At 36.1% G+C, this 13,388-nt stretch overlaps 2 pseudogenes; both read left to right on the top strand.

The window, feature by feature from the left end:
• The first annotated feature begins 2,050 nt into the window (after positions 1-2,050).
• LOC143628168 (uncharacterized) lies at positions 2,051-4,778 on the top strand (annotated as a pseudogene).
• A 2,804-nt stretch (positions 4,779-7,582) lies between these two features.
• On the top strand, positions 7,583-9,126 carry LOC143628184 (protein JINGUBANG pseudogene; annotated as a pseudogene).
• The last annotated feature ends 4,262 nt before the right edge of the window (positions 9,127-13,388 follow it).

The raw sequence follows: 13,388 nt of genomic DNA, 5'->3' as shown, positions 1-13,388 counted from the left end.
GCAGTCTCAAATCTCCATGTTTTCCTTGTCTTCTTTCTGTTTCATTTTTGTATTTTAACTTGTTTATTTTTTTATGCATACATATGTTTTTCCTATTAGAATCTCATTTTTTCTTCGTTTAATAAGGACTAATTCATGGTTGTAGATTAATACTTTAGTAAGTTCTACTACATAAAGTAAATATTAAACCTTTTTTTAATAAAAAATAGTACTCACATCTATTCGGAAGGCAACCAAACAACAGGCTGTGCTGCTAGGCCTTTTAAATAGCAAAACTAAGTTGTTTAAAAAAATATTAATAGATTGTCGGGTCATAATAGTACTATTTATGACCCGTCATACATAACTAATTAGCTCTATAGTCTCGGATGCTATAAAACCAAGAATATTACTTTTGTACTGCATTCAATGTGCATGTATTACTTGCAGTATGTTTTAAATGAGAAAATGAATATTATAAACAATACCATATAATAAAAGTGTGTAGAAACTAAACCGAATATCACATTTGTCATCTAAGACATTCACATGTCTTTTTTAAATACAATTTTATGTTCTTTAGTTTCATCCAAGTTGGTTCGCTAGTGGTAAGTGAGGAAGAAAATGTAAAGAGATGTTTGAAACGGATTTGACGTGCTCGCTGGGCTAACTAAAGAAGCAAATCTAAGTGAACATAATACCTGGTTGAGGAAAGAAGTGACAAAGAACAAGAAACAAATATATGATTGTATGTTGTTTATCTTCAAAGTGAGCCCTTAAAAAAGCATTGGCCAATGGTTCCATCTTCAAAGTGAGCCCTTAGAGAAGCACAACAATGAAAACGAGACGTCCATGAAGTGCAAATTTGTGTTAGTTATCCACAAGAACTTAACACTGAAGATTTAATCTTGATTTGTTAAGTAATTAAAGTCCGGGGTTTGTTTTGTTAAGTTTTATATTAATATTTGTTTAGTATGGTAAAAATATCATGAATTATTTTAGAAAAAATTTCTCTTATTTTCCAAGTTAGGTTTGTCTTGTAGAGCAAGTTTAATGTATCTATAAATAGGGTTTAGATTATTAATTTTATATGTGAGTGATTCAAGAAGTCTCTTCTTCATGTAAGTTTGTTATGCTTGTTTAGTTCGTTTGGTTATATGAAACGGGTCGAGGGTTGTCAACCCAATATCTCGTGTTTGTTTGTTTGATCCATCTGGACCAACAAGCACATTGGCCGGTGTTTTCATCTTCGCCGACTCAGAGAGATAAGAGAGAGCCCAAACAGAAATTTACTCAAAAAGTTTAATATAGCTGTGTATATAATTTTGGTTTTTATAAATTAACAAAAGAAGTAATTAGAGAATAATTTAATAGCAAACGATATATTGAGTAAGGTGTTGGTTAAAATAAGGCATATGATACCACTTGCTCAACCCAGAATATTTATTTATTTTATAACTGAGTTTTTAATTTGTACAGCCGGAAATAGTCAAATCACACACACACAACACACAGTGAGTCATCATCAATCACAGAGGTACGTTTCTGGATTAACAAAGCAGTTCATTTGCTGTTTAATTACACTCACATCTTCTCTTCTCCACTCAACCTTTTCAATTTTACCATTTGACCATCATTCTTTATGGATCTAGTGCTTGTACCTAGGGCTTGGGATTTTCTTGAATCTTGATTCAAGGTGGTTCCTTTTTTTTTCTGGGATATGTTCTGGGGTTTAATAAAATATTATTATGTATGACTGCAGACAGCTGCATTGACCTTTAAATTTTTCTTTTTCTTGATTTTTAACTCAAATTTCAAGATTCCCACTTTTTTCTTCCTCACCTTCTTCTCTGACATCAAACCAATTGTAGTTCTTTAACCTCTGTTCTTCATCTGGGTTTGATTTATATTCACCCATTAGGGTCTTGATTATTCGAAAACAGCTTATTTGATTTCAGAATGTCATAAAGGTGGTTCCTTTTTTGCTTTTTTTGGCTGTTTAGGGAATTAGGGTTTGGATTTATGTCCAGATAAGCCAAATCTTTTATTTATTTATTTTTTTTTGGGTTGTAAGATTGCTGCTTATGAACAGAAGCTGATTTGATGCATCTTTCACTATGGAAGCCAATTTCTCATTGTGCCTCTTTAATTTTGGACAAAAAAGGCAAAAAGAAAAATGGGCCTGAAAACCCTTACTCACCAGATGATAATAATAATAATATTAATAATATCAAGAAACTTAAAGAAGCTCTTGAAGCAGCATCTGAGGATGGATCACTCATCAAATCACAAGATATTGACTCAGAATCTTTACTCAATGATCAAGATGATAATCATGATACCGGGTTGGGAAGATCCCGATCACTGGCCCGACTCAAAACCCAAAAAGAATTCCTTAGAGCGACCGCACTCGCAGCGAACAGAACGTTTGAAACCGAACAATCGATTCCCGATCTCCACCAGTCGTTTAATAAGTTCCTCACAATGTATCCGAAGTATCAATCTTCGGAAAAGATTGATCATTTAAGATCAGACGATTATTCACATTTATCCGAATCGGTTCCTCCAAAGGTATGTCTTGATTATTGTGGATTCGGGTTGTTTTCGTTTTTGCAAACGGTTCATTATTGGGAGTCATCGACATTTAATTTAACCGAAATAACCGCCAATTTGAGTAATCACGCACTTTGCGGTGGTGCTGAAAAGGGAACCGTGGAACACGATATCAAAACTCGGATTATGGATTATTTGAACATCCCCGAGAACGAATATGGGCTCGTGTTCACGGTTAGTCGAGGGTCGGCTTTCAAGCTTCTAGCCGAATCATACCCGTTTCACACGAATAAAAAGCTGCTGACCATGTTTGATCACGAGAGCCAGTCGGTCAACTGGATGGGTCAAAGTGCTAAACAAAAGGGTGCGAAGGTTCAAACCGCGTGGTTTAAATGGCCGACACTTAAGCTTTGTTCAACCGATTTAAGAAAACAAATTTCAAGTAAAAAGAAAAGGAAGAAAGATTCGGCGGTCGGGTTGTTCGTGTTCCCGGTTCAATCGCGGGTTACGGGTTCTAAATATTCTTATCAATGGATGGCTTTGGCCCAACAAAATAACTAGCATGTGTTACTTGATGCGGGTTCGTTGGGCCAGAAAGACATGGATTCTCTCGGGCTGTCTCTTTTTCGGCCCGATTTTATTATAACATCTTTTTATCGGGTTTTTGGGTTTGACCCGACTGGATTTGGGTGCTTGCTGATCAAGAAATCGGTTATAAGAAGTCTGCAAAGTCAAACAGGCCATGCCAGGTCGGGTATCGTTAAAATCAGCCCGGTTTTTCCGTTATACCTAAGTGATTCGGTTGATGGGATGCCTGGATTGTCGGGAATTGAAGAAAAAGATGTCAGCGGGAGCGGTGATGTGATGTTGGAAAGCGGGCCCGGCCCGCGATTACCTGCATTCTCTGGCGCGTATACTTCGGCTCAAGTGAGAGAAGTGTTTGATACTGAAATTGAGCACGATAACGTCTCGGATCGAGACGGGTCGAGCACGATTTTTGAAGAAAGTGAGGGGGTTTCAGCTGGTGAAGTGATGAAAAGCCCGGTTTTTAGTGAAGACGAGTCTTCGGATAACTCATTATGGATCGATCTTGGATCGAGCCCGGTCGGTTCTGACTATGGTGGTGGCCTGGATAAAGATAAACACGGGCTTTCAACAAACCATTATCGTCTCCAAAATCGAGTTTTAAGACAGCTAAGAGCCCCGTATGCGATCATGAAGCCCAAATGCTGTCTTTTGATGCAGCGGTTATGTCTGCTTCACAAGAATTGGACCGAATTAAAGAAGACTCAAAAGAAGATTACTTTGCGGGGCCCACAAATAATACTCCAAATCATGAAAACTTTCACGAGATCGAAGAAGAACCCGAAACAAGCAAATGGGAAAACGGGTCGGGCTCAAAATCCACTTCTCAGGCCAACGAAAGCGCCATAAGACGAGAAACCGAGGGAGACTTTCGGTTAGGAAGACGAGAAGGGAGTAATAATCGGTTTCCGGGTAGTCGTCGACTTTTCGGTGCTGGTGAAACCGAGCAAAACGACCCTGTAAGCATGGGAAGACGGGTATCATTTACTTTAAACGAACCGAGTAAAAACGGAGACTTTTTAACCACAAATATTGAAGAAGAAGATGATTATTATAGTGATGGTGATTACAATGACGGTCAAGAATCAAGTAGAAGTAGACGTGAACCCGAGATCACATGTAAACATCTTGATCATGTGGATATGTTGGGTCTCAATAAGACGACTCTTCGGTTACGGTTTTTGGTCAACTGGCTCGTGACATCGCTTCTTCAGTTGCGAATACCCGGGGTAAATGGGCAAGATGGGGTCTCACTTGTTCACATATACGGGCCAAAGATAAAATACGAACGGGGCACGTCTGTGGCGTTTAATATAAGAGACGGGAGAAACGGTTTAATCAGGCCTGAAACGGTTCAGAAATTGGCTGAGCAAAACGGGATTTCACTCGGGGTCGGGATACTTAGTCATATACGGGTTTTGGATAGCTCAAAATCGCACCCGAATCGTGAAGACATGACGGTTTGTAAGCCGATGGAGAGCGGAGGGCAAAAAGGGAAAAGCGGGTTTGTTAGGGTTGAAGTTGTGACTGCTTCTTTGGGCTTTTTGACTAACTTTAGTGACGTTTACACACTGTGGGCTTTTGTTGCAAAGTTTTTGAATCCTGATTTCGGCTCCGAAACCGGGCTTTCGACTGTCGTTGAAGATGAAGATAATATTTGAGATTTCAAGAGCAGATTATGGGTTGATTTATCTTGTTTGTTAGACCCGGAAGTTGTGAATTATTCTGAATTTGTTAAATTGAAATAGATGTTTGGATTTTTATTATGGATTTGATAAGCATTTTGATGTGGAAGTGGAATTTGTACTATTGTTTTAGCTTTAATAAGTAGGATGGTAGGCCATAACCATCAAGTTTTGTTTGCCATATCATGCCTTTGGTATTGATAGATTCAATTCCACAGCAGAAATTGAAATAGCTCTGTTTTAAGTTTCTTCACATAAATGCCATTTAATTTTAAACATATAACTATTTGACTAAAATTAAATGTAGATTATTACCCACAAATTTTAACCTAATAAACACATGGCATCCTCTGTTGAAGGTTGACTTGTATGACGCAACGTGGCAGCGCAAATGCGAATGGCATGGCCACAGATTTTAGCTAATGGGAAGAGAATACGTGACTAACACAAATAATGGGTATTTTCAAAGCTTGGATGGCGTTTTGCCAATAGGGTAGATAAGAAACATGAGACGTTTTGGTCCCAAAAGCTAATGTACAACGCGCGCACATCAAGTACTGACGTACTTGAGGCTCACGCCTACATACAACCAATAAGCTCTATATATCGCATATGCTGCATTTTCTAATCTTTTTATGCACAAACCTATTTACAAGTAAACATTTCATAATTTCTTAATCTCTAATTTTGTTTTTAATTTCTTATACGAGACACCCCTTAGTAAGCCCAAAAAGCGCCAATGCCAAATTTTTACCATATGTTTCATAGGTCAAAGGGAATAGAATATTAATAGATTTAAAGTAAAATGGTCTGTTATTTCCCCTTTAATCATCAATTCTTTGGAGAATCTTGGTGATGATGGATTCTGCAACTTTGGGTGAAAAGATTGGCATAATGGAGACAATCTTTATTTTTTATAGGTCTAGCACACCCTCTTAAGAAGTCATGTTTACATCATAAGGTTCACAAAAGTCCCAACTTTTAGTCAAACCAAAAATGATTTTAAAAGACCAGAATGTACATATAAATCTGTAGTGTACTACTATACTGACGTATAATCCATTGATCTCTTCACTTGCAAACAAGCTCCACAATAAATGGTTTGGATCATAGTTTCTAAAAACAAGAACTTCATAATAAATTATAAAAGCATAAGAATTAACAAAAATGTTGGAATTTAACCTTCTATTTAGAAATTGTCTCTCTAATCCTGTGACACTAGAAAGTAGAGAACACCGAAGATATCCCAAAGAAAGTAGAGAACACCGAAGATATCCCAAAGAACTCTAGAAGCATATGTTAGACATATCTTTTATATTTCATATTCCTTGGCACCTCAACGCTATATCATCATTATTCTTGATCTTAATTTCTTCATATACTTTAACCTGTGATATACTCATCTCTATTCTTCTAACATTTTTTTTTAACTTGTAAGATATTTAAAACATTACACAATAATAATTAATAATAATTGTTGTTTAAATAAAGTTTCTATAGAAACCGACATCTTACCTGAACTAATTTTTTTTACGTCCTTTCAACATAAAGATCTTTTTTAAAAAGCGCTTTCTTTAATCTATATTTTTTTCTTTAATTTTTAATAAAATGAACTAAATACGTATTTCCAAAATTGTTTCATTATAATAAACCAGAGACAATATAGAGAGGAAACCGTTCTTCCATTAGAGATTATCATAAATATTTCATATACATAACATATATATACAATACCAAAGCCCATAAAATATTGGGTCGGGTCATAAATGTATGTGTTTATAACACTCCCCCTCATACATTTATAGTAGACACTATCAACATTATACTACTGGATAATGTTGGCTTGGTTCTTCTGAACCGATATTAACTAATACTGCTGGATTAGTTATGTTACCTCGTTAAAACCTTACTAAGAAAACCTAGTAGGATAAAACTTAGTTAAGAAAAAAGAGTACAACATAATATCTAAATCTTTAAAAGTCAATCTTCTTCCGTTACTGCTTGAGTTGATTTTACTGTAGTCGTCTCCAATTAGAACTATGCAAATCAAATTGTTCATATATTAGTCTTTAGGTTCTTCGTGATTTGGTCTAAACCGTATGCATCTTGTAAGTGGGATCATTAACCTTCATCAAAGAATTAAAGTGGGCCAATTAAAATTGATTGGGCTGAATTAAACTTGAAAGGCCCACAAAAACTAAAGAGAAAAGTAATTTGATGGCTCAACATTAGAAGAAACAGAAATATGAATATATGATGATTAAATGAAAATTTGATGACTGATTTTATAACGTTCTACTGTGTCACATCGTCGTAGATCATCGTCGATTATTCGATGATGTCATTTCAATATGGAGAGATTTCACATTGTAAATGTACAAGAACTTTAAAAATAGTTGAGGTTTAAATCACCTACTCAATGGCAAAGTTTAGACGAAAAAGAGTAAGGATTTAGACGAAAACGAGTAAATTTATGTCGGTATCAATTTGATTAAGTTAGTTACCATGGGAGAAAACATTTTATTTTATTTTTAATGAAACATATATGCATGGATGCATCCGTAATTTAACCTATTCTTGGAAAATTAATTCTTCTTCTTCAACATTGGGTTTTTCATATTATCCTCTCTCGTGAAATATTTAGGTTAATTTCCTGAAAATTAACTCAATCTTCCTCTCCAACTACAAGGCCCAATTAATGCAAATTCTGCATCCAGAATTTGATCCATTAATCTTGTACGAGAGGAAGAACCAATAAAACCTATATCAAAATATATATAATGAAGAACGCATTGCGAAGAATTTTGAACCTCAGCGTTAATTGGCTAATCCCGCGAAAACTATCGAAAAAAAAGGACGACGACGACGAAGATGATCACTTTTACGACGCCCAAGAACCGCCACCGGTTCACCACAATGCCGAACCCTTATCCGACACCGATTCCCTATTCGACGAAGGCTCCCGATGGGATTCGTATAGACAATCTCCTTACAACCGCCTACAAATGTCCGCCCAAACGTCGCCTTTGTTAGAATCCCCGTGGTCGTCCTACGTGGAACAAACCGGGCACGATAATAATTATATTGGATTATTAACTTCTCTTGTCCGCGAAGAAGGCCATATATATTCACTGGCTGCAACCGGGGATTTATTATACACGGGATCTTCTAGCAAGAATATTCGGATTTGGAAGCACCAAAAGGAATATTCAGGATTTAAATCGCATAGCGGGTTAGTTAAAGCGATCATGATCTCGGACGATAAGATATTTACCGGCCACCAGGACGGGAAAATTCGGGTTTGGAGAGCGTTAAAAGCCGAACCCAAAGTTTATAAAAAGATCGGGACATTACCCGACTTCCGTTCGGTTTTAAAGAAGTCGTTGAGACCGAAGAATTACACGCACGTACATAGAAATCGTAGCGCGATTTGGATTAAACATTTCGATGCGATTTCGAGTCTAAGTTTAAGTGAAGATGGCACTCTTTTGTATTCGGGATCGTGGGACAAAACCATGAAGGTTTGGAGAGTTTCGGATTTTAAATGTTTGGAGTCAATTTGTGCGCATGATGACGTCATCAACACGGTGGTGGCGGGAGCTCATGGTTATGTGTTTTCGGGCGCGGCGGACGGGACGTTGAAGGTGTGGCGGAATGAGTCGAATGGGAGACGGCCGAAGCATTACTTTTCGCATAGTTTGTTGAAGCAGGAGTTTGCGGTGACGTCGTTGGTGGTGACGCCCGCGGGGACGGTGGTTTACGCGGGGTGTTCGGATGGCGTTGTGCATTATTGGGAACACGAGAAGTTAATCCACGGAGGCGTGCTCCGAGGGCATAAACTTGCGGTTTTGTGTCTCGCCGTGTGGGGAAATATGGCGTTTAGTGGTGCCGCGGATAGGAACATATGTGTTTGGCAACGGGACGAGCGGGGCGGGCATAGGTGTTTGTATATTTTGTACGGGCATACGGGCCCGGTGAAGTGTTTGGCGGTGGAGAAGGAGCGAAGTGGTGGCGGAAATGCGTGTATTTTGTATAGTGGTAGTTTAGATAAGTCCGTGAAGATATGGCGAATGTGTTCGCAAGTGTTGCATGACAACCATCCGCCACCGTCGCCGCAACGGATTGATGGGTTGCGGCAGAGTAAGGTAGAGGTACAAAACAAGCTACCGCCGCACCATCGGGTGAGTAGTCAACAGAAGAAATTGTGATCGTCGGTATTTAAGATTTTTTTTGTTTTGAAAACATTGTATATTATGAACCATGTGTTAGAATTGTTGTATTATTTGTGTTCTAAAATTGTAGTTGACTAGCTTCCGAGTTACTAACCCGGTGTTGATGAAGTCAAAATATCCCTCACGACGTACATGTATCCGACTTACTTTAGGCCTAATGGAGAAGAGCTTTCACTCAAAACCAGCCCACCAATGAAAATTCGTTTTCCAAATTGTTGCAAATTCCCAAAACCATAAGATTCAAGGCAAGCTAGAAGTGAAAAAAAAAAAAAAAAAAAACCCGAATCCGAAATCGAACCCGAAAAAAAAACTCGGAATATACCCGGGTTTTTAATACCCGAGCCCGTACCCGACCCTATTCGTAGGGTACGGATAGGGTATGCATTTCAATACCAAAACCCGTACCCGAATTGTACCCGGTAATACCCGAAACCGGAACCGGCTCCATACCCGGAACCGGGTTTTTCAAATACCGATCTATACCGAAATAACCCAAAAAACCTGAAAAATAACCGAAAAATACCCCTAAAAAATGCAACTCCTTAAAAAATCCAATATATACTTGAAAAATACTTGTAAAAAACCCGAAAAAAAAACCCAAAAATAGGGTATTTTCAATACCAGGAAATAAGGTATTCAAATACCCGGTTCTATACCCGAACCGAACCCGATACATAGGGTATGGTTTTTAGAGGCGATACCCAAACCTGAACCCGACCTGGGTATTGCCAATACTCGGTCATACCCGAACCCGGTTCCATACCCGGAACTGGGTATTTGAAAAACCCGATTTATGTACTTCTAAGGCAAGCTACTTGTAAATTACTTAAGATCAGCCCGCTAAAAACTCAGATCAAGGAAAGTTTAAATAGCCTCGAGTTAAAATTAAGTTTGTTTAATAAATTAGAGGCGTTCATCGGATCGGACAACGAATTATTCGGTTTGGATTTTTCAAAATTTAAAATTATAGGACCATATCTAAAATCCGATCCATATTCATATTCGATCCGAATCTTCCGAATTCATTTCGGATTGATTCGCATAAAATCTAAATAATCCAAAAATAACCTGATAACAAAATTTTCTTAGTTTTGGTCCCTAACATATTTTACAAGTTTAGAATCACAATAAACATACAAAACTAGAAAATAGAAATTAGTCTTGAATATAAGTTGAAAGTTCAAACTTCAAACAATCAACTAAATAAACATACAAAACTGGAAAATTCCACCAGAAACATGTTTGTTATTCGGATTAAACGGATATCCGATTAAACCGAATATTTATAAATTCCATATTCGAATCCGAATTAGTTATTCGGATATTCAGACTGCTCTGATTCGAATATCCGAATAAGAATTTGGATAAGTTTATTTGGGTTTCAGTTCTGATTTCTGTTTTTTCTGATTTCAGTTTTCATGAACACCCCTAATAAACAAGTATGAACTTCACTTAACGAGCTCACGAACCTAAATGAACCTAATATTATATAATTTATGTATAACTTATTAAACATATTATACAATAATTGTAATAAATAGACCTAAAGTTATTAAAAAAATAACTTACAATATTAAATGATGTTAGTTATTAAGGCTTTCGAGAAATGATGTTTTCAGGTAAATTATAGTTCTCAGATGATATGGGTTCTTGATTAATAGGTTTTCGAGGGGTTTTCGGGTAAAGTAAGGAGTTTCAGAAAATTAGTGTGTTTGCGGGAAAAAGATTGAAAATTCCGAAAACCCGTATAAGGCCATAAAGTTTAAAATTCGAGAACTCTAAAATCCTAAAAGTAATATTATCATAAACTGAAAACACAAAAAAGTAATAAAACTCATACAATTAATTCCGTAAACTAGTTTATCTCTAAACTGATTTCAAAAAGTAAAAGGATAATGATAAGATTTGGTTCAAATCTTTTAAGGATTAACAATTATATCTATTTCCTATTTTAATGAGATTCAAATATTTTAAAAAAATACCAACACTTTTAATTTATTAAAGAATTATATCCATAAATAAACTTTAGCAGATTTTAATCCAGATTTGAACCAAAATATGCTATAATTTTCAAGAATTATGATGAACAGGAAGAATATCATCGAAAATTTTAATAGTTAAACATATACAAAAAACTGGAATTGAAATCTTTAAACATGATTTTAACAGATTTCAAAAATATTAGGGTTTATTAAATATGAATTTTAGCGATTTTAAACATTTTCATATATTGTTTTCGTAATTAAACATGAAAAAAGAAATCGAAAAATTATGGTTTATTAAGTTTTAGTCCATGTCTTCTGACTCAATTCCAGATATAGAGAAAACATAAATAACTGATTAATCAACATCGTCTGATACCACATGATGATCAGTTCTTCATAAAAGTAACAGAAAACATGATAAATATTAAATCTATGAACTTGTTACAGTAGGGAGAGTAGTAACCGCAACAGAGTATAACGTAGTCGACAGGCTTGTCGTCTTGATCGAGTTCCCCTTTAGGATGTATAGTTAAAGATGGTGTTATGGTTCTTGAGAGGAACCCGGTTTAGAAGAGAGGAGGCACATAAAATTGTATGTGAAAATTTTTTATTTGGTTATGATGTTAATTTATTCCCTCTATACATACACCTAGGGGGAACCCTTTATTAGCTAGTAAGGGCAATATGGCCCATCAATAATTACCAAGCTAATATATAATAAGGTATATTAATAATTTTGATCTATTATAATATATAAATGATACCGTGGGTACTTAACAGGTAAACGAGTATTTTACATGTTTAGACACGAAAATTAACAGGTCGAATCGTGTCTACCTGTTTAGTACACGAAACCTGTTAAGGCCATTCCTGAAGCCTATTAGCTTCGTAAAGGCGTTCGTGTTTAAATTGCCAGCCCTACCAAAATGGCTTGTTTGAATTCAAATATCATGTCTAAGTGCTTTTGGGCAATGGATAAACACATGTATAGTTAGGTATCTTAATAATAGGCTAGCATGCTCTTTTATGTTGATCTTCATTCTTTTCCATGCTATTTAGTTCTATGATGACGATTAATGCTAGTTTTAAACAAGTAAGCCACGAACATGTTGAAGACATCCTTTATATGATAGCATATGCTTTCTCTTGGACATTTAGATAGTATTGGAAAAATGATATTTCTACATAACTAATGGTTGATGACAGTCCCCAATCAAGTCGTGCAATTTTAATTACCTTATAGATAGGGTTAAGTGAGTACCTTTTTCACTAGGAATATCTTTAGTATAATACTTATTTGATTATAACCTAAAACTTAAAATGTAGGACTGACATATCGTGTATATCCGTACATGATAAGACATGAACACAATAAGACATGAGACAATAAAACAAGAACACGAAATATGTATACATGCACACTACACGAAAGCTTATTGTATACATGTATCCCAAACACGAACACGAACCTGTTAGTACCAGGCATACACGATAAGACACGAACCTGCCGGAGAATCTGAGAAGGGCTCGGCCGTTCGGTGGCGCCCCTGAAACTACGAGGAGACCGGATTGCCGGAGAATCGGGGATATGGAAAGATAGACCGTAGAATCAAAGGGTTGCGACTACCGGAGATGAGGAGGGAAACCACCGGACTATTGGAGATCCAGAGAGGGAGAATCGGAGAAGGGCTTGTGCATTGTCTGCTTGACATTGGATTAGAATGATGTCCGCCGTGTTCAATTGTTTGGTATAAAGAATTTAGGGTATATATATTATATTTATATATTTTTATTTATAAGAAAATCTACTAATATACTAACGGGTAACGGGTAGTTTACATGTTCAGACACGAATAACAGGTAAAATCGCGTCTCTACCTGTTTAATACACGAAATCTGTTAAGACCATACCTGAAATCTATTCGTAAAGACGTTCGTGTCTAAATTGCTAGCCCTACCCAAATGGTTTGTTTGAGAACAAAAGTGAAAGTAAAGTAACTATAGTCCTAATTAACAACAAATACTCTGACTTTAAACGCAACTTACTATTTACTGTACGTAGATAGTTGCTAATTTCCTATAGCTACACCAGTCCTATAAATAAAAAAGATATAGGAATCATAACCCAATAGTGTACCTAATCTTTTTTATTTATCTATTTACACTAATGATAGTAGACTTTTGTCTGAGTTGTAAAGTCTTCCGTAACTAGGAACCTTGATTTTCTTTTGTTCTAATTGACATATAGTATAGATTCCCATTAAAATCTGTAAGTAGATATTTATTTATTTATATTTGGAATAGCATCAAATCTAATCTAAGTAGATAACATAAAAAAATAAATAAAATAATAATAACAATTACTACCA

This window comes from Bidens hawaiensis, unplaced genomic scaffold, assembly GCF_021521415.1.
Source record: "Bidens hawaiensis isolate Kalapana, Puna unplaced genomic scaffold, B.hawaiensis_p1.1 tig00004838_1, whole genome shotgun sequence".
Taxonomy (NCBI): Eukaryota; Viridiplantae; Streptophyta; class Magnoliopsida; order Asterales; family Asteraceae; genus Bidens; species Bidens hawaiensis.
The sequence above is the reverse complement of the archived record's forward strand: the minus strand, read 5'-3'. Positions and strand labels throughout refer to the sequence as shown.